Source organism: Rhincodon typus, chromosome 15, assembly GCF_021869965.1.
Source record: "Rhincodon typus isolate 14 chromosome 15, sRhiTyp1.1, whole genome shotgun sequence".
In the NCBI taxonomy this organism is placed as follows: Eukaryota; Metazoa; Chordata; class Chondrichthyes; order Orectolobiformes; family Rhincodontidae; genus Rhincodon; species Rhincodon typus.
The window spans coordinates 58,398,397-58,417,883 of NC_063346.1; the positions used below are offsets into that span (position 1 = coordinate 58,398,397).

Below are 19,487 nucleotides of genomic sequence, written 5' to 3' on the forward strand. Positions count from 1 at the left end.
CAGCCATCATGCCTTCTCTTTGCTCCAACAACTGCGATAGGCTGCCCCGGTTCTCACTTCTCAGCCCACCAGCATCCACATTCAAAGGATCATTAGCTGTCATTTCTGCTACCTCCATCGGGATGCCACCCAGCCTTCCACAAGGACCGTTCCCTGGAACACCCTGATCCATTCTTCCTCCACTCCCAACATCTCCCCACACCCTCACAGTGCCTTCCAAGCAACCAAAAGTATAAAATCTGCCCATTTACTTCCTCCCTCCTCACTATCCAAGGTCCCAGATTCACCTTCCAGGTGAAGCAGCACTTCAACACACCACTGTGTTCCCTGGAAAACATCTCTGTCTCAGGCGTGCTACAATGCTCCAGCAAATCCCAGCGCGAAGTGGAAGAACAGCATCTCATTTTCTATTTAGGGACCCTTCAGCCTTCATGATTCAATCCTGAGTTCAATAACTTTAGATCTGAATATCTTCTTCCATGTCCTTACCCCAACTCCACTCACCAGGCCTTGTCATCACATGGGCTGCTACCACAACCATCCCATTGTCAGTTAGTAACAGTCCCAATTCGCAGTTGTCGATTCCCCCAGGCTGACCTTTACTATCCAACTCATGTTCTCTCTCTCAGCTTCAGTGCCGCCTATGGTTTATTCTTGCCCTTCCCCCAACCCCATCCTGTCTTTAGCATATACACCAAACTTTTCCTAGCTACAATCAGTTCTGAAGAAGGGTCACTGAACCCAAAATGTTAACTCTGCTTTCTCTTCATATATCTGCCAGACCTACTGAGTTTTCCCAGTAATTTCTGTTTTTGTTTCTGATTTCCAGTAACCACAGATCTTTGTTTTATTTTTGGATAGACTAAGGTTGTTTTCCTTGGAACAGAGGAGCCTGAGGAGGGAGATGATTGAGATGTATAAATTTATGAAAGGAACAGATAGGCTAGACAGGAAGAAACTTTCCCCCTGATGAAAGGATCAAAAACTGGGGGCACAGGTTTAAGATAAAGGGCAGAAAGTTTAGAGGGGATGGGAGGAAAAACATTTTCACCCAAAGTGTGGTGGGAATCTGGAACTTGCTGCCTGTAGAGGTGGTAGATGCAGAAGCCCTCATAACAACATTTGGATGTAAACTGGTGATACCAAGGCAAAAAAGTCTCAGAAAATAGGATTATAATAATTTAGTAGTTGTTTTTGACCAGCACAGACTCAGAGTCATAGGGACGTACAGCACGGAAGCAGACCCTTTGGTCCAACTCGTCCATGCCAACCAGATATCCTAAATAAATCTAGTCCCATTTGCCAGCATTTGGCCCATATCCCGCTAAACCATTCCTATTCATATACCCATCCAGGTGCCTTTTAATTGTTGTAATTATACCAGCCTCCACCACTTCCTCTGGCAGCTCATTCCATACATACACCACCCTCAGTGTGAAAAAGTTGCCCCTTAGGTCCCTTTTATATCTTTCTCCTCTCGCCTTAAACCTATGCACTCTAGTTTTGGACTCTCCCACTCCAGGGAAAAGACCTTGCCTATCCACATCCCTCATGATTTTATAAACCTCTATAAGGTCACCCCTCAGCCTCCGATATTCCAGGGAAAATAGCCCCAGCCTATTCACCCTCTCCCAATAGCTCAAATCCTCCAGCCCCAGCAACATCCTCGTAAAGCTTTTCTAAGTTCTTTCTAGTTTCACAACATTTTCCTATAGGAGGGAGACCAGAATTTTATTCAATACTCCAAAAGTAGTTGAACCAATGTCCTGTATAGCCGCAACATGACCTCCCAACTCCTATACTCAATGTACTTACCAATAAAGGCAAGCATACCAAACGCTGCCTTCACTATCCTATCTACCTGCGACTCCACTTTCAAGGAACTATGAACCTGCACTCAAAGGTCTCTCTGTTCAGCAACACTCCCCAAGACCTTACCATTAAGTGCATAAGTCCTGCCCTGATTTGCCTTTCTAACATGCAGAAGGAGGTTAGAAATTGCAGCAGGATCTTGATCAGCCGGGAAAGTGGGCCGAGAAATAGCAAATGCACTTTAATACAGATACGTGTGAGGTGTTGCATTTTGGAAAGTCAAATCAAGGTAGGAGTTTAATGGTGAATGGAAGGGCTTAAGGAGTGTAGATGAACAGAGGGATCTTGGAGTTCAAGTGCACAGTTCTCTGAAAGTGGAGTCACAGGTAGACAGGGCAGTGAAGGCAGCTTTTGGTATACTGGCCTTGATCAGTCAGGGCACTGAGTACTGAAGTTGGGAAGCTATGTTGCAGTTGTGCAGGATGTTGGTGAGGCCACACTTGGAGTATCGTATTCAGTTTAGGTCACCTTGCTAAAAACTGGAAAGAGTGCAGAAGAAATTTACAAGGATGTTGCTGGGACTCAAGGGACTGAATTATAGTGAGAGGCTGGACAAGCTAGGACCATTTTCTTTACAATGTAAGAGACTGAGGAGGTGATCTTATAGAAGTGTATAAGATTATGAGAGGCATAGATAGGGTAAATGCACTCAGTCCTTATCCCAGGTTTGGGGAATCAAGGACTAGAGGGCATCAGTTTAAGACAAGAGGGAAAAGAATACCTGGGAACCTGAAGGGCAACTTTTTTTTTTACACAGGGGATGGTACACATATAGAATGAGCTGCCAGCAGGAATGGTTGAGGCAGGTACATTAACAACAATTAAAAGGCATTTGGACAAGTACATGGATAGGAAAGGTTTAGAAGGATATGGCCAAGTGCATGGAAATTGAGTTAGTGTGGATGGACGTTTTGGTCAGTATGTACCAGTTTAGGCCTGTCTCTGTGCTGTAGGACTCTATAACCTTACATTTATCTGAATTAGATCCATCTGGCAGTGGCAGATGGACTTTAAGGGCCTTTTTTTGTGCTGTACACTTCTATGACCTCCCACTAAAATATTATACAACATGAAAGTACTTGAATTACTCGATATTTGGCGACTGTCTGACAGACACATCAATCAATCAATAAGGTGTGGGCATTCTCTTAACTTGGTTACTTTGACCTTGGGACGATATGCATTTTATTGACCAACAAATTTTACCTCTTTTCACGGTCACCTCTGACTGCTAGTACTCCCACTAACGAGTGCACTTTGTGCCTCTAAGAAACATACAGCTGTTTCGGGCAACATAACCATAAGTTGTCTATAATGAAGAGCTGTAAGTCATCTCTTACAAAACGACGGGTTAACATAAAACAACATAAAAAGGTTTTCCCCATTCCCGCCGAAAATGACAATCGTTCTGACCTTACCTATCTTACGGCAATATAAACGCACAGTCAGCCAGCAAACATGCATCAGTTTAGCTTCCCAACACAACGTTGACCTTTCACCCTTCCTGGATAAGGCTTGCGCAGTGTCCCGAGGAGCAGCGCCCGTCGTTGGATGGAGGGTACCGCGCATGTGTAGCATGCATTACGCCAACCTCAGGCACAGGCGGGAGGAGGGCAGTGCGCAATTGCGGTGCTTTCGTGCGCGGTCTGAGAACCGGTTCTTAACGGTCGAGTGGTTCGAGGTTCTCTCAGGAGCTGCTTCAACTCACTGCCTTGTCAAGGGACAACACTTTGGACCGCTTATGTTTTTATAAACACGCTTCGAACTTCTTCAACACTAAATGAAACTTGTCTCCTTCCCACCAGCCCAACATAAAGAGGAGAATAAGCTTAGTGTGTTTGAAACTAACGCAGTTTCTAAAAGACCTCGGGGGTGTGGTGGTGGTTTGATTTTTCTGAAGTAAAATGCATTTGTTCACTGTCTACTTCAGAGCAAGGCTACAAAATAACAAGAGGTCGTTACGTTTCTCACAAAAATGGACTGAAAATTCGCAGAAAAAAAATTCAGTTCGGTAGTGAAAACGTAGTCGACACTGCGCTTGCGCTGGCGCGCTCGGTCCACTGGGAGTTGTAGTTCCTGTGTCCCAGAGAGTCCAGTGACGGGGAGTAGGGGTGGCGGTGGATGGGAACTACATGTTCCAGTGGCCTCTGCGGCCCATCCAAACAGCTGTGTGGTGTTAGTCCCCCTTTGCGCTGATGGTGATGATATTAGGGGTTGTGGTTCAGGGGCTAGTAGAGACAAACCATTACGAGAGAGCGAGAGAGAGGGATTCAGCTTCATCACATTGCCCGGAAGCTAGCTGCAAGGAAATCAGAGAGGGAACGAAGACGCAATTCTTCCCGCCCCCCAACCATGGATCCTTATGACCATCATCACCGCTACTGACAGCAGAGATTAGAAAAACAGTTAGGCTGCAGAAATCACAGAGCCCAGCTGCAAACAACACCCCCATCCTCCAACTCAGTGAACACATTGCACATTTTTGAAACACTGCTGAAGGGTAAGTGCTCATGAGCAGGCTCAGTTATACAAGCTGTAGAGTTCCTGTCCATACCTTAGCGTCACGATGTTGCTGCGTTCGGCGGGTTGCAGTTTCTTGATGAAATAAGCGTTTTGTTAACAGTTTCTTCTTCTGACACAAAGGATGCGATTTACAAATGTAGTCTGGTTTTCATTTAGTGGATGTTTTACAGAGGATACAGATTTGTGCGCTGCTCTACGGTAAATGTTCAACTTTCGTCCTTTATATTCTGTCGGATAAGATTTTCTCTCCATAAGGTTTGTTGCAGACCACGCGCAGTATAAAATGACAATTAAAATAAATTCCGAGCGGCATCAACTTTTTCCTACTGTCTACATCGTCTGCAAATTAAAGCAAGTCAACCGCTTGGACCTTTTCTCTTTGGTATCAGCTGTGTTTAGACTTCTAAAACGGTGGATGCGTACAAAGGAAAATAAATAGCAGTCTTTCTTCACATATATATTACCATTTTTAGCGTCTTCTGTAACGTCGAATGCTGCCCCGCAACGGCGTTAAAAATGAAGGTAGAGCATTTACAGACTTCGGATGTTGGAATCTTCGGCTTGCGGGTGCAATATGTACACGTTCCGCAGATCTTTTCTTATACGGTGTCGAGTTTTCTGTGAATGTGTTACATAATTATATTAAAGGTCTAGGTTTTTTTATTTATAAGTTCATAAATGAGCAAAATATAAAGCGGGCATTTCATTTCGTAATTTTGGTTAGCAATGGGAATAGCCATAATACCTCCCAGCCAAAAAAAATTAACTTTATGTTCCAACAAAGTTGTGGTTAACCGTAACCGTTATTTTAGGATTACTGCATCGATCATTTTTCATATGACTTTCTGAAGAACGCTCCCCTGAAAGTATTCTTATGACCATTCTCATGAGTTTTCTTAGGAACTAATAAAATGATCTGCACAATAAATGCAAGCTCGATAACCGATGACATTTAATACACTAAAATGATGCACGTAGGAAACAAAAATGGATACAGCCAAGCATCCACGAATGATGTTGAACTATCTAAGGGTGAAGTTGAATGCATCCAAAAGATTTGGAAGATTCAACTTCCTGACGTGTACGATCACCAAGTGCAAACTGCACAAAATGAACTGTGTAGTCGGAACTGTAGAGAACAAGAAGTCATGTTCAAACTATTGACCACTCCTTCCATGTGAAATAGTGTGAAGTCATGAAATAAAGTTATTTTATTAATCCTAATAATACAAATCAGGAGCAACTTAATATCAGAAGTAGCGTACGAGGTGCTTGGGTAGTTAATTACTCAAATGTCCAAGGTTATAGAGGCTGTTCAAGTATAATACAGTAACAGAGGCGCAAAAATTGGCACAGTCAGGCAGATTCGTTGAGATTATGCCTTGTGTACATCTGACTAGTTGTAGATTTGTAGAGCCAGTCCATTGGATATATTAAAAGTCTGTAGTTAAGGCTACTATTCTTTCTTATGTTTTTGCTTCTGACATATCATTCTGATGAATAAAAACCAGATGAACTGTGGATACTGGGAATCAGAATCAAAAATAGAAATTGCTTAAAAAAAGCTCTGCAACAGGTTCTGAGGAAGGGTCACTGGACCCGAAAGATTAATTCTGATTTCTGTCCACAGATGCTGCCAGACCTGCTGAGCTTTTTCAGCAAGTTATGTTTTTGTTTCATTCTGGTGAATTTTCATCTGGCTTCATAGTTCTGACATCTGCTTTCTCTTGTTCTTTGTTGAACTAAATTTATTTCCGTTTTTAGAAACCGGATGCTTAACAAAATGGTACTCACAACAGCACTGTGTAATGTAGACTGTAAGTTTCACATGTATATTTTATATCATTTGTCATAAGTTTGGAGTTTGAATTAGTGACACTGGTTTTTCTGTTAGAAGAGTTAATGGTTAAATCACCGTGGCTGTAGTGGTGATTTCTTTTTACGACAGCTTGAGGGAGCAGCTTTTAGACCTAATTCGCTTTATTTACATTAGGAGCATTTACAGCTGAGGAAGCTAAGTAATTGTGCTTCAAAGTTACTGTTTGAAAATTCTGGAATTTTTTTAAGTGTCAGGGAAACACACTAATTTGGGTGGGGGAGAGCTTTGTTTTTGTTTTCAGGTTGGGTCAATTCTACAGAAGTCCTTGCATGAAGTTGGAAATATAAAGCAGTGCTCTTAAAGAGTGGAAGGTGTTTGGATAAAACCCTGAAGAGGCTTTTGAAGCTGAGAATATCTTAAACTCTGGTGTAAGAAAACTCCAGAAAAAGGCTATCGATTTTTCCAGACATGGACTTTGAGTCACAGTTAATTGAAGCCTATTGAGGTGTTTTTAAAAAAAAAACTGAAATAAGTAAATGCATTGCTAGTGGAGTTCTCAACTTCTTTGAACTTGTATAACCTTGCTCAGTCAAAATCCTTCTGTGTTTTCTGTAGTTTAATGGTGTTTGCCTCTTGAGTGAAAAATAACATCTTTTATATCTTTTTCTTCTCAAGTGAAACTATTTTCCTGATATGTGTATCTATAACTGGTCAAATTGGAGTGTTCCCTGTGGAAAGTTTGAGTTGGTGTCTTTTGTTCACAGTGCTTCTATTCTCAGCCTGCTTCCTTACCCTGACATCACGGTTCCCTTTTGTCTTCACCCTGTGCCCCACCAGCCTGCCCATTCACCACATCATACATGGCACAGTATCTACAATGTGTTCCAGCCCCAAGCACACCTATCCCTTCCAATTTCGGCTCCTGGATACACTTTTGCAGACATAGAAATAGGAGCAGGACTAGTCTATTTGGCCTCTTGAACCCACTTCACAATTGAATAAGGTCTTAGCTGCTCTACTTCAGGCAAGTATATGAAGGATGGCTACCTGGTTTGAGATATCTGGCTAAATTTAGCCAAGAATCTTAGTTGCAGAATATTGCTGCAGAGGTTCCTCAGGATAGCATCTTTGATACACCTCTTTTTGGCTGCTTGTCCATATCCAAATACAGCAAGATCTGGACAAGAATAAGTCCTTTCGCATTTGGATGTTGAACACTTTTTCTGCCACCTCTGCACCTATTTCTTTAACCTGGAGTCCAATCCACCCTCTACAGACCCCTTCTCCCACCTCCTACAGACCCCTTCTCCCACCTCCAACACACCCCATCCTCCTGGACACCACCCCAAGGCCTCCTACCCTCCCTCAACCTCTTCATCTCCAACTGTCATCGTGACATTGATCGCCTCAACCTCTTCACCCCGGTCACTTACTCCAACCTCTACCCCCACAGAATATGCAGTCCTCTGCTCCCTCCACCCAAACCTAGCCTCACCATCAAACCCGCAGATAAGGGAGGCGCAGTTGTGGTATGGCGCACTGACCTTTACATAGCCGAGGCCAGGCGCCAACTCTCTGACATCTCATTCTACCGCCCCTTTGATAATGACCCACTCTGACCACCAAAACATCATCTCCCAGACCATCCATAAACTTATCACCTCAGGTGACCTCCCACCCACAGCCTCCAACCTAATCGTTCCCCAACCACACACCACCTGTTTCTATCTCCTTTTCAAAATTCACAAACCTGATTGCCCCGGCTGACCCATTGTCTGTGCCTGTTCCTGCCCCGCTGAACTCAGCTCCGCTTACCTTGACTCTTTTTTTCTCTCTTCCCCCCCCCCCCGTCCAGGAACTCCCCACCTACATCTGGGACACTGCCCATGCCCTCCACCTCCTCCAGAACTTCCATTCCCTGGTCCCCAGTACCTCATCTTTACTATGGACATCCAATCCCTGTACACTTGTATCCTCCACATGCATGGCCTAAAAGCCCTCAACTTCTTCCTCTCTCGCAGGCCTAACCAGTTCCCCTCCACTGACACCCTCATCTGCTTGACTGAACTCGTTCTTACCCTTAACAACTTCTCCTTCAACTCTTCCCACTTCATACAAACTAAGGAGGTGGCCATGGGCACCTGCATGGACCCAAGCTATGCCTGCTTCTTTGTAGGATATGTAGAACAGTCCCTCTTCTGCTGCTACACTGGCACTATCCCCCATCTCTTCCTCCACTACATTGACTGTATCGGCGCTGCCTCGTGCTCTCACGAGGAGCTTGAGCAGTTCATCAACTTTACTAACACCTTTCACCCCAACCTGAAATTCACCTGGACAATTTCCGATACCTCCCTCTCCTTCCTGGACCTCTCTATTTCCATCTCTGATGACTGCCTTGTAACCGACATTTATTTCAAACCCACCAACTCCCGCAGCTACCTAGACTACACCACTTCTCATCCAAGAATGTGATCCCCTACTCCCAATGCCTCCGCCTCCGCCACATCTGCTCCCGAGATGGGGCATTCCGCTCCCGAGATGGGGCATTCCACTCCCGCACATCCCAGATGTCCTCTTATTTGAAGGACCATTAGTTCCCCCCCCTCTGGTGATTGAAAATGCCCTCAAACACATCTCTTGCGTCTCCCACACCTCTGCCCTCACATCGCCTCCCCACAAGAAAAACAAAACTAAAGACAGAATCCCCCTTGTCCTCACACCCCACCAACCTCCACATCCAACGTATCATTCTCCGCCACTTCCACCACCTACAATCCGACCCCACAACTAAAGAGATATTTCCCTCCCCACCCCTATCTGTCTTTCGTAGGAACCATTCTCTTCGTGACTCCCTCGTCCACTCCACACTCCCCACTAACCCCACCATCCCCGGCACCTTTTCCTGCAAGCGCGGGAAGTGCTACACCTGCCCCTACACCTCCCCCCTCACCTCCATTCAAGGCACAAAACAAACTTTAGACATCAGACATGGGTTCACCTGCGCATTTGTCAACTTGGTCTACTGCATCTGCCGCACCCAATGTGGCTTCCTCTATGTCAGTGAGACCAAGCGGAGACCTGGAGTCCATTTTGTAGAACATCTGCGCTCTGTATGTGACAAACAACAACAGCTGCCAGTTGCAAAACATTTTAACTCCCCTCCCACTCCCTGTGTGACATGTCCAACCTGGGCATCCTCCAGTGTCACAATAACACCACTCGTAAACTGGAAGAGCAGCACCTCATATTCCTCCTCGGGAGCCTACGTCCCGTTGGCCAAAATGTGGATTTTACGATTTTCAAAATCAACCACCACCCCCCCGCCCCGGCTCATCTCATGTCCAACCCTCCCTCTCCTCCCTGCCTCCTTGACCTGTCACAACCTGTCCATCTTCTCTCCTACCTATCTGCCACTCTCACCTCACTGACCAATCCCAACTGCTACCTACCTGCACTCACCTATCACCATCCCACCTACCTTCCCCAGCCCCACCCTTCCTCCCTCTATTTATTTCTGAGCTCCCTTCCCTCTCCCCATTTCTGAAGTAGGGTCCGACCCGAAACGTCAACTTTCCTGCTCCTCTGATGCTGCCTGGCCTGCTGTGTTCCTCCAGCTCCATACTTTGTTATCTCTGACTCCAGCATCTGCAGTTCTTGTTGTCTCAAGATCTGGACATTATCCAGGTTTGGGCTGACCAGTGACAAGTAATGTTCGGGTCACCCAAGCACCATTTCCTATGACCATTCAAACAAGATAGAATCTCACCATTGCTCCTTGACATTCAATGGCGTCACCATCACTGAAACTCCCATAATCAACATCATGGAGATTACCACTGACCAAAATCAACTGGACCAGACTTCTAAATACTGTGCCTACAAGAGCCAGTCAGAGGCTAGGAATACTGCAGTGAATAACTCACTCCTACTCCCCAAAGCTTGTCCACTGTCAACAAGGGATAAATCAAGACTGTGATGAAATTCTCCCCACCTGCCTAGATAATTCAGCTCCAAAAACACTCAAGCTTGACACCATCCAGGACAAAGCAGCCCACTTGCTTGGCACCCTGTGCACATGCATTCAATCCCTCCAAAACAGACTCTATGTAGCAGCAGTTTGTACTATCTACAAGATACACTGCAGAAATTCATAAAGATTCCTTAGACAGCATCTTCCAAACCCATGACCATCACCATCTAGAAGGATAAGGACAGCAGATACATGGTAACACTGATGGCTGCAAGTTCTCCTCCAAACCACTCAACATCCCGACTTGGAAATAAACCACTGTGTCAATATCAAAGAACTCCCTCCTAACCATGCGGTGAGTCGATCTAGACCAAATAGACTGCAGCATTTCAAGAAAGCAACTTAGTTACCCTTGAGAAAGTGGCATTATGGGTGGGCAATAAGTGAATGAATTTTAAGATTTTTTAAAGATTTTTTTTAATTCATTCATTGGATGTGAGTATCACCAGCTAGTATTCAATGCCCATGCCTAACCTCCAAGCAGTCATTTAAGATCCAACCACATTATTTGGTCTGAGTCCAGACACAGTAAAACTCCTTAAAAGGCATTAGTGAACCAGATGGGTTTTTATGTCAATTGATAATGGTTACACAATTGCCATTAGGCCAGGTTTCACTATCTGCTATGTTGGATTTCAAACCTGTACCCTCAGAACATTAGCTTGGGTTTCTAGATTACTAGTCCAGTGACATTAGCACTAGGTTACTGCATCCTCTATCATCAAAACCCTTCTACCTATCCTAAGTTCAAGAACTTAGCGGTTTGATGATAATTCTTCAGTGTTCAACTCTAGTTAAATTTCCACAAACATTTACTGGCATTTGCAAAATTGAATCCCTTGTACCTCCTCACCTTCTGCAGGCACAGTCAGGAGTGACTCGTTTGCCTGAAAAACTTGAAGCAACCTCTCTCTACCCAGGACAGAACAGATTGCCAATTGACAACCCAACCACTGGACCTAATATTTTCCTAACCTCAACATCTCTGACACGTTGCAGCTACAATATTGACAACCTATAGGATGCACTGCAACAAGTTTAAGTTACATTACAGTACTTCTTCCGGCTGCAACTTCTATTAGGAAGAAAAGAGTTGAAACTTTAAAAATGTTTTCACCTCCAAATTCCCTTCTAAGTTACAATCATCCTAACTTCGATACAGTTTGCCATTGGCCCAACACTCTTGAATTCCCTAATTAACATTATGGGAGCACCAACAACACAAAGACAATGATAGTTCAAGAAGACTCGCCACCAGCTTTTCTGAGAATCTAAGGATGGGCAGCAAATGCAGCCATGCCAGTGACGCACACATTCTAAGAATAAATTTATGGAAGGTTGCCGTACCCCAGTCATTAATGCTGCTAGGATGAAAGTAAATGAAATTTAGCTGTATAGAACTTTTGAGTATTGCTGAAAAAAAAACACATTTTGCCAAAGCTTTTTGTCTAGCACACATCAGAATGATTTGCAAGAATGCCAATTTAATGGGAAACCCAACATTTATGCTGCATGAGAGGCAAGTGAGTTTCAACTGAACAATTTAGGCAACAACCATTTGCTGTGTCATTACTCAAGGCATTGCACTGAGACGTGGTCAACCTGCCTGGTTTAAATTTTAAACAAATCCTAACCGTGAACTGTCAGTCGTGTTAACTGGTGCATTCTCTGTGACAATGCTTTTACTAATCTGAGTCCGCTTTCCAACCAGCCAGCACTGTCCTTTCATATAGTACAAATGTTTGTTTGCCCCTTAAATTAGCACTTCATATGGATTGTCCCAATGTGTGCAAGACAAAAAACTTCGACAAAATATGCTTTTTCAGCAGTATAAGATAAAATTACACCGAGAAAGCAAACAAGTAATCTGCTTACCTTATCATATTGGATTTCTACAACCTCGCTGGTGAAGGGATAAATGTACAGCCTTGTTGGGAAAATAAATTTGTCTGTTAATTAGGTGTTTTATAAGCAGTTATCATAATGTTTATGTATGTGAGTTGCTTCTTTTGTCATTACACTAAAATTTTCATACTTTTTAAGTAGTAACATTCATGTATGAACTCCCAAGGGCTTTTTGTAGACAGTTATGTGACGAAACAGGAATAATTTTAAAAGTATGTAACTGATAGAGGTATTAATGTTGTTTATGAGCGCACTAGTCTGCCTTGGATCCAGTATTCTCAAGAATGTCACCTTCACCTGGGTCACAATTACCCTCAGCTATATCATTTAGCTGTGGATTGACTGATCCATACTTTAGACGTTAGGCTATGAAAAGGATTTTTCTACATGTATTGCAGTTCTGTCCCTAACTAAAGCATACTTCTATCTTCTTGATATAACATATTCTATCATATTTAAAGACTTATGTCAGATGCTATCCAACATTGCTTGTGCATTGAATTGTCTATATCCATCCTCAGCAGTTGTACACCCGAAGGCTATTATTGTTTTTTGTTCTCCCTTCGTTCTCTTCTTTCACTCCTAATTAATGTAGCAGTTCTGTCATTTTTTGATGCAATCTCACTATTTGTTCCATTTTTTTAAAGCTTTTTCAGTAGGTTAGATTTCCAATTTATTTTAGTAATGGTACACTTTGAGTATATTTGTAATATGAACTCTTATTGCTGTTCATTAGAGTTAGCATTTTAATTTTCCATTTTAGAAGTACAAAAAATTGTAAGTCTTGCAAAAATAGTATTGGGCCTGAAATTTTTTTACATTTTATACTTTTAATGCTGAAATGTGGCATTGATAGTAAAGTGTGAGATTTAGCCAGAACATATTGTGAACTGAATAACGAGTCTCAGGCTGGGAGAAGGACAATCAGACATGTTTCAAGGTAACAGTGTGACAAGACTATGTACTGCTGCCAAAATTATTCAATCTGTACATATAACAGATATTCAGAGAGTTAGACAGGTAAAAATTGGAGGTAAGAATGTAACAATTTTGTGGTATACTAATGACAATGCTGCTTGCAGAATCAGAAAAGGCCCAACAAAATATTGTAGATCAAGTACTGAGGTTGAGAATATAGATTGAGCAGGAACACCAAAGGTGTTAGAAGGAATACGTTCAACGAAACTAGAGTGAAGACTGAACTGTGCAATTCTGTCTGTTCAAAACAAAATGGTAATGACAGATTACAGATGTGATACAAATGTTAAAAGAAGAATAGAGGCAGCCAGGATTAATTTTGTGAAACTGAAGAATGTGTGAACAATAAGAAAATTCAAGCTTGTAACAAGGAAACAACTCAGAAGATACTACAGTCTATTTACTTTCTTGTATGTCTCAAACTTGAACAATAAGTAAAGATCAGTGGGGAAAAAATAGATGTTTTGAAGTATGGACGCTAAAACCTATGCTGAAAGTTCCATACAAGGATGGTAAGACAATAAGGGATGCTTGAAATTGCAAGAGCAAAAAGACCTGTTAAAAGGTAACATCCAGGAAAGAAAATGTCCGTATTTCGGCCACTTAATCAGAGCTGAAACGCTTGCAGAGATCTTTTCTGGAGGGCAAAGTGGAGGGCAACAGGAAAATAATCATCCTAGGTACAATTGAATCACCGATGCCATAGAGTTCTATAGATGTACGAAACTTTAGTCAGGCCACATGTGGAATATTGCGTAGACTTCTGGTCACCACACTACCAGAAGGACATGGATGCTTTGGAAAGAATGCAGAGAAGGTTTATCAGGGTGTTGCCTGGTCTGGAGAGTTTTAGTTATGAGGAGAGGTCGGATAAACTCGGATTTTCACTTGAAAGACGAAGGATGACAGGCGAGCTGATAAAGGTCCACAAAATTATAAGAAGCATAGATAGGGTGGAAGGGTCAACTACAAGAGGGCACAGGTTCAGGGTGAGAGGAGGAAAGTTTAGGGGAGAAGTGCAGGGAAAATTTTTCACAGGGAGGGTGGTGGGTGTCTGGAACTTATTGCCAGTGGAGGTGGTCAAAGTAGGGACGTTAGCAATGTTTCAGACCTATCTTGATAGACACGTGAATGGGAGGCGAACAGAGGGATGGAAACCACACGTGGGCAATAAGTAGTGGGTCTAAGCAAGGATTCGGAATCGGCACAGGCTTGGCCAAAGGGCTTGTTCCTGTGCTGCATTATGTTGTGTATTGTACTGTATGTGTGAAGGTGGCATGGGACAGATGAGTGTGGTCTACTATGACAGCAGATCTGGCAGGAGTAGGCACAGGCTGCAGAAGCAGCATGTGGTACTTATGAAAATACTTTCTTGGCTTAAATTTCTTTTCCTGCATCCCTTTTAAAATATTCTGATAAATCAAGAGCTAGTTATTTCTATCATGGCACCATCTGGTAATTATTAGTGGATATGGAAATCAGCTGGCTAAATGGAGTTGAGTGTGAAGATCAGTTATCATCATTAATGGTGAAGCAAGTTTTTGAGGGGCGTATAACTTACTCTGGGAACTACTGCTTGTGTTAACAAAATCCCCCTTGAATTGTTATAGCGCAGAAGGAGGCCATTCAGTCCATTGTACCTGCACTGGCTGTATTACCTGTTGCCAATGTCCTGCTTTTTCCCTATATCCTTGTACACTGTTTCTATCCAAATAATCATCCAATACCCTCTTGAATGCCTCAATTGAACCTGTTTCCACTACATTTCCAGGCAGTTGTCCCATACCATGACTACTCACTGTGTTAAAGTATGATTTTTCGTACATCACCCTTGCCTTGTTTGGACATCATTGTTTTTATTGAATTCAGTTAGAAATGCCTGTAAATTGGGAGAGGGGAGTGTGCAGCAGGACCTGGGTGTCCTTGTGCACCAGTCACTGAAGGTAAGCATGCAGGTGCAGCAGGCAGTGAAGAAGGCAAATGGTATGTTGGCCTTCATTGTGAGAGGTTTCAAATACAGGAGTAGGGATGTATTTTTGCAGTTATGCAGGGCCTTGAAGAGGCCACACCCTAAAATATTGTGTGCAGTTTTGATAGGAGGAAGGATGCTCTTGCTCTCGGGGGAGTGCAGCGAAGGTTTACCAGGCTGATTCTGGGGACGGCGGGACTGACGTCTGGGGAGAGTTTGACTAGGTTAGGATTGTTTTCGTTGGAGTTCAGACAAATGAGGAGGGATCTCATAGAGACATATAAAATTCTAACAGGACGAGACAAGGTAGTTGCAGGGAGGATGTTCCTGATGGTGGGTGTGTCCAGAACCAGGGGTCACAGTATGAGGATTCGGGGTCGATGATTTAGGATGGAGATGAGGAGACATTTCTTCACCTAAAAGAGTGGTGAGGCTGTGGAATTCATTACCACAGGAAGTAGTTGATGCCAAAACATTGAATGTATTCAAGAGGTGACTAGATATAGCACTTGGGGCGAATGGGATCAAAAGTTATGGGGAAAAAGCAGGATTAGGCTGCTGAGTTGGACGATCAACCATGATCGTGAAGAATGGCGGAGCAGACTCAAAGGGTCGAATGGCCTCCTCCTGCTATATTCTGTGTTAGTATGTTTCTAAATAGTCCTCTTTTGGATGAGAGCTTAACCCAAGGCAGCCTGTGTTCTACACAGGTCATAGTCACACAGTATTGTTCCAATACCGATGCAGATCTGAAACCAAATTAACAGAATAAATTGAAAGGTCCTCCCCATGAAAGGATTGCTAACAAGATTTCACTTCTCATAACTTTTTACTTCAATATGAGTCATAATTAAACAGGATTTATCAGGCAAATGATACACCAAATGAAAAGGCGAATGTGAGTTTAAATGGATGGTACAACAAACTGCCTACACGCTTTTTAAAGTAATTACAAATTTTCCTCTCTGTTATTGCTTTTGGGTCAAAGGTTGTCATGAATCACCAAGTTTCTATTCAAGTTTCCCTATGCTGTTGGATTATATGGCAGATCTATGAACTGAGGTGTTTATCTGGAATTTTCTTTTTTACTTTGAATTAAAAGTACAATTCAAAATATGATGTCTCATAAAGCTCAGCATCCGTGACAATATTGACATATTAATCTCAGCTGGGTCAGCAGTTAATGTTGAGCAGCTGGTCCCAGCATTCCTGGGTTGAGAAGGGCGTTCTTTAAAAACAAGCCAAAATTCCTCTTTCTGATTTCTATCCATCTCTTCCCACAAAAAAATGTAGGGTCCAGATGAAGCCTGAATCTGACTCAGTTGTGATGCCCTCCTCTTCACTGCTGCGGAGTGCATTGAGCACCTCTCAATATGGTAATGATATATAGACTTGGACAGTGAACAATTTTGGACTTTGAAGAAGTAAAATCTAACATGGAGGTCTCCCTCATTGTTATTAAGACAATGTCTACCATACCAAAGGAACTTGTCCCTTGTTGTTATCCACAATAAACTCTACCTTGTTTAAGACAAAAGGATCTTCTCATTAGACTACCAGATGATTTTCCTCTGGCACACTAAACCAAGCAGATCCTACCAGTAAATAGGATGGTGGCAGCAAATCCACCAAATGGATCTTTCACCATGATGAATTGTGGCGAAGATCGCTCATACAACTTAGTGCTTATCTGGATCCTCCTTTACTCACCTTCGAGGTTGGGTAAATCTGATCATAGAATCCCTAATGTGCAGAAAGAGGCCATTCAACCTGTCAAATCAGCACTGACCTTTGTGGAGAGTATGGATTTTGTGAAAGAGGTAGAAGCGGGCTGTGCAGGGTTGGGATACTGAGCTTGGAGGTAGTGGAGGGGCAATCATCAGGTGAAATGAGGTTAATGGCCATTGAGGACACAATGGACTGATCTTCCATGGTCGGGGGAGATAGGAGGATATATCTGAGAGCTGGCGCTCAGCCTCTGCAATGTAGAGGTTAGTGTGCCAGACAATAACGGCTCCTTCAGCACCTTCCCAAAATTCACTAACAGGACTGCCCAGGCAATCCCACTGTTTCTGCCTGCTCCTCCCCAACAGAACTCATCTCTTCTGACCTCGACTTGATTTTTTTTCCTCCCCCGTCCAGTTTCTTTCCATTTATATTCGTGATTCCTGCGACGCTTTATATCAGTTTCACAATTTCCAGTTCATGTGCTGCAGCTGCCTCCTCTTTACCATGGAAGTGCAATCCCTTTACATGTCCTTCCCCCATCAGAATGGTCTCAGCCCTGTCTGATTCTTCCTGGAGAAAAGGCCTGAACCCGTTCCCATCCACCACCACCCTCCACTGCCTGGTCAAGCTCTTTCTCACTCTGAACAATATCTCCTTTAACTCCTGTCACTTTGTTCAGGTCAAAGGGGTGGCCATGGGTACCCACATGGACCACAATTATGCCTGTCCCTTTGTAGGATACATAGAACATTCCTTGTTCCAGGCCCCCACCAAAACTTTTTCTCCAGTATATCGAAGATATCAACAGTGCTGCTCCCCTCACTCATCCAGAATTGGAAAAGTTTATCAATTTTGTATCCAATTTCCACCCCATTCTCACCTTCACCTGGTTTATCTCTGACACCTCCCTTCCCTTCCTTGACACCTCTGTTTCCATTTCTGGAGATAGGCTGGCCTCCGATATCCATTAAAACTCACTGATTCCCACAGTTACCTTGACTATACATCCCCATGCCCTGCTTCCTGTAAAGACACTATACCATTCTCCCAGTCCTGCCATTTCCATTGCATCTGTTCAGATGATGCGAACTTTGATAAAGGAGCCTCCAAAATGTCCACCTTCTTTCTCAACCAAGGATTCCTCAGCACCATAGTTAACAGGACCCTCAGCTGGGTCTGACCCTTATCCCACACTTCGGCCCTCACCCCCTTTCTTCTCTCCCACAACAGCGAAAGGGTCCCTTTTGTCCTCATCTACAATCTCACCAACATACAGATCCAGAGGATTCCATCACCTTCAGCGGGATGCCACCAGACACACATTCCCTCCCCTCCTTTGTCAGATTTCCATAAGGACTGTTCCCTACAGGGTACCTTGGTCCACTCCTCCTTTACTCCCAACATCTATAATGGCACCCTACCCGCAACCACAGAAGATCGGACATCTGTCCTCCCTCCTCAGCATCCAAGGGTTCAAAGACACCTGCCAGGTGAGGCAGTGCTTTACATGCACTTCACTAAGTCTAGGCTACTGTATTCGCTGCTGAGAACGTGGTCTCCTCTACACTGGAGAGACGAAGCGTAGACTGGGTGACTGTTTTGCAGAACATTTATGTTCTGTCCACAAAAAAAGACCCTGAGCTTCCAGTTGCTTGCCATTTCAACACACCACTGTGTTCTCTAGGCAACATCTCTGTCTCAGGCTTGCTACAGTGCTCCAGTGAAGTTCAGCGCAAGCTGGATAAACAGCACCTCATTTTCTGCTTGGCAACTCTGCAGCCTTCTGGGCTCAATATTGAGTTCAACAATTTTAGGGCTTGAACACCTTTCTCCATGATTTCCTCCACCCCCACACACCAGGCCTTGTCATACCTGGGCTGTTACCACACTACCCATTGTCAGCACAAATAATTCCCATTAGCAGCTATTCATTCCCCTAGACTGACCTTTACCACTCCTTTGTCTGTCCAACTGTTTTTCTCCCTCGTTGGCCTCTGTCTCCATCTATCATCCACTCTTCCCGCACCCCCCCCCCCTTACCTCACCCCCCCCCAACTTTTGTATACAAACCATCCTTTTCCTAGTTACCATCAGTTCTGAAGAGTCACTCGACCTGAAACGTTAACTCTGATTTCTCTCCACAAATGCTGCCAGGTCTGCTGAGATTTTTCAGCAATTTCTGTTTGTTTCAGATTTCTAGCATCCAAAGATCTTTTGGTTATTTGCTTAAATTTTTGTCTTTTTATGTCTTTTTGTAGGAATGAGTTTGTCTGTGAATATAGGATGAGAATAGACTATAGGTATGTGTCAACCAATTTCAGTGAGGATAGTTGAGTGCCATCTGTAATGCTACATATTCAACTGAGGACATTTTGAGCTTTGGAGTTCCAGTTTTGCACAGGACACTACATTTACTCACTAGCTCATCATGACAGTTATTCTTGGTGATTTTACAATTTGTAAACCGATTACACATCCAAAATTGTTACAAAATATAAACATTGGATTGAAACTGAATTGTGCAAAGAATGTCACTTATCTCCATTTGTCCCCAGGAGGAGTATTTCACAGCAGCATCCATTCTCTTTAAATTGCAGGGCGTGGTGACAATTGCTGAAGCAGTTTGTAATGTGATTTGTATTGGACTGAAACAAAAAACT

The 19,487-nt window shown here is 43.4% G+C and overlaps 2 protein-coding genes across 6 annotated transcripts in view; one reads left to right on the plus strand and one right to left on the minus strand.

The window, feature by feature from the left end:
* Positions 1-3,401, minus strand: part of fcsk (fucose kinase) — a 318,038-nt gene extending 314,637 nt beyond the window's left edge. Inside the window, exon 1 of one of the 3 annotated variants that reach the window (XM_048606128.1) lies at positions 3,291-3,392. The gene's annotated coding sequence lies outside the window, so the exon portion shown is untranslated. Of the gene's footprint in view, positions 1-3,290 lie in introns of all 3 variants that reach the window. The other 2 variants (XM_048606129.1, XM_048606131.1) reach the window with 2 other exon arrangements.
* A 651-nt stretch (positions 3,402-4,052) lies between these two features.
* Positions 4,053-19,487, plus strand: part of st3gal2 (ST3 beta-galactoside alpha-2,3-sialyltransferase 2) — a 282,180-nt gene continuing 266,745 nt past the window's right edge. For all 3 annotated transcript variants that reach the window (XM_048606133.1, XM_048606134.1, XM_048606135.1), the window contains exon 1: positions 4,053-4,372. The gene's annotated coding sequence lies outside the window, so the exon portion shown is untranslated. The remainder of the gene's footprint in view (positions 4,373-19,487) is intronic.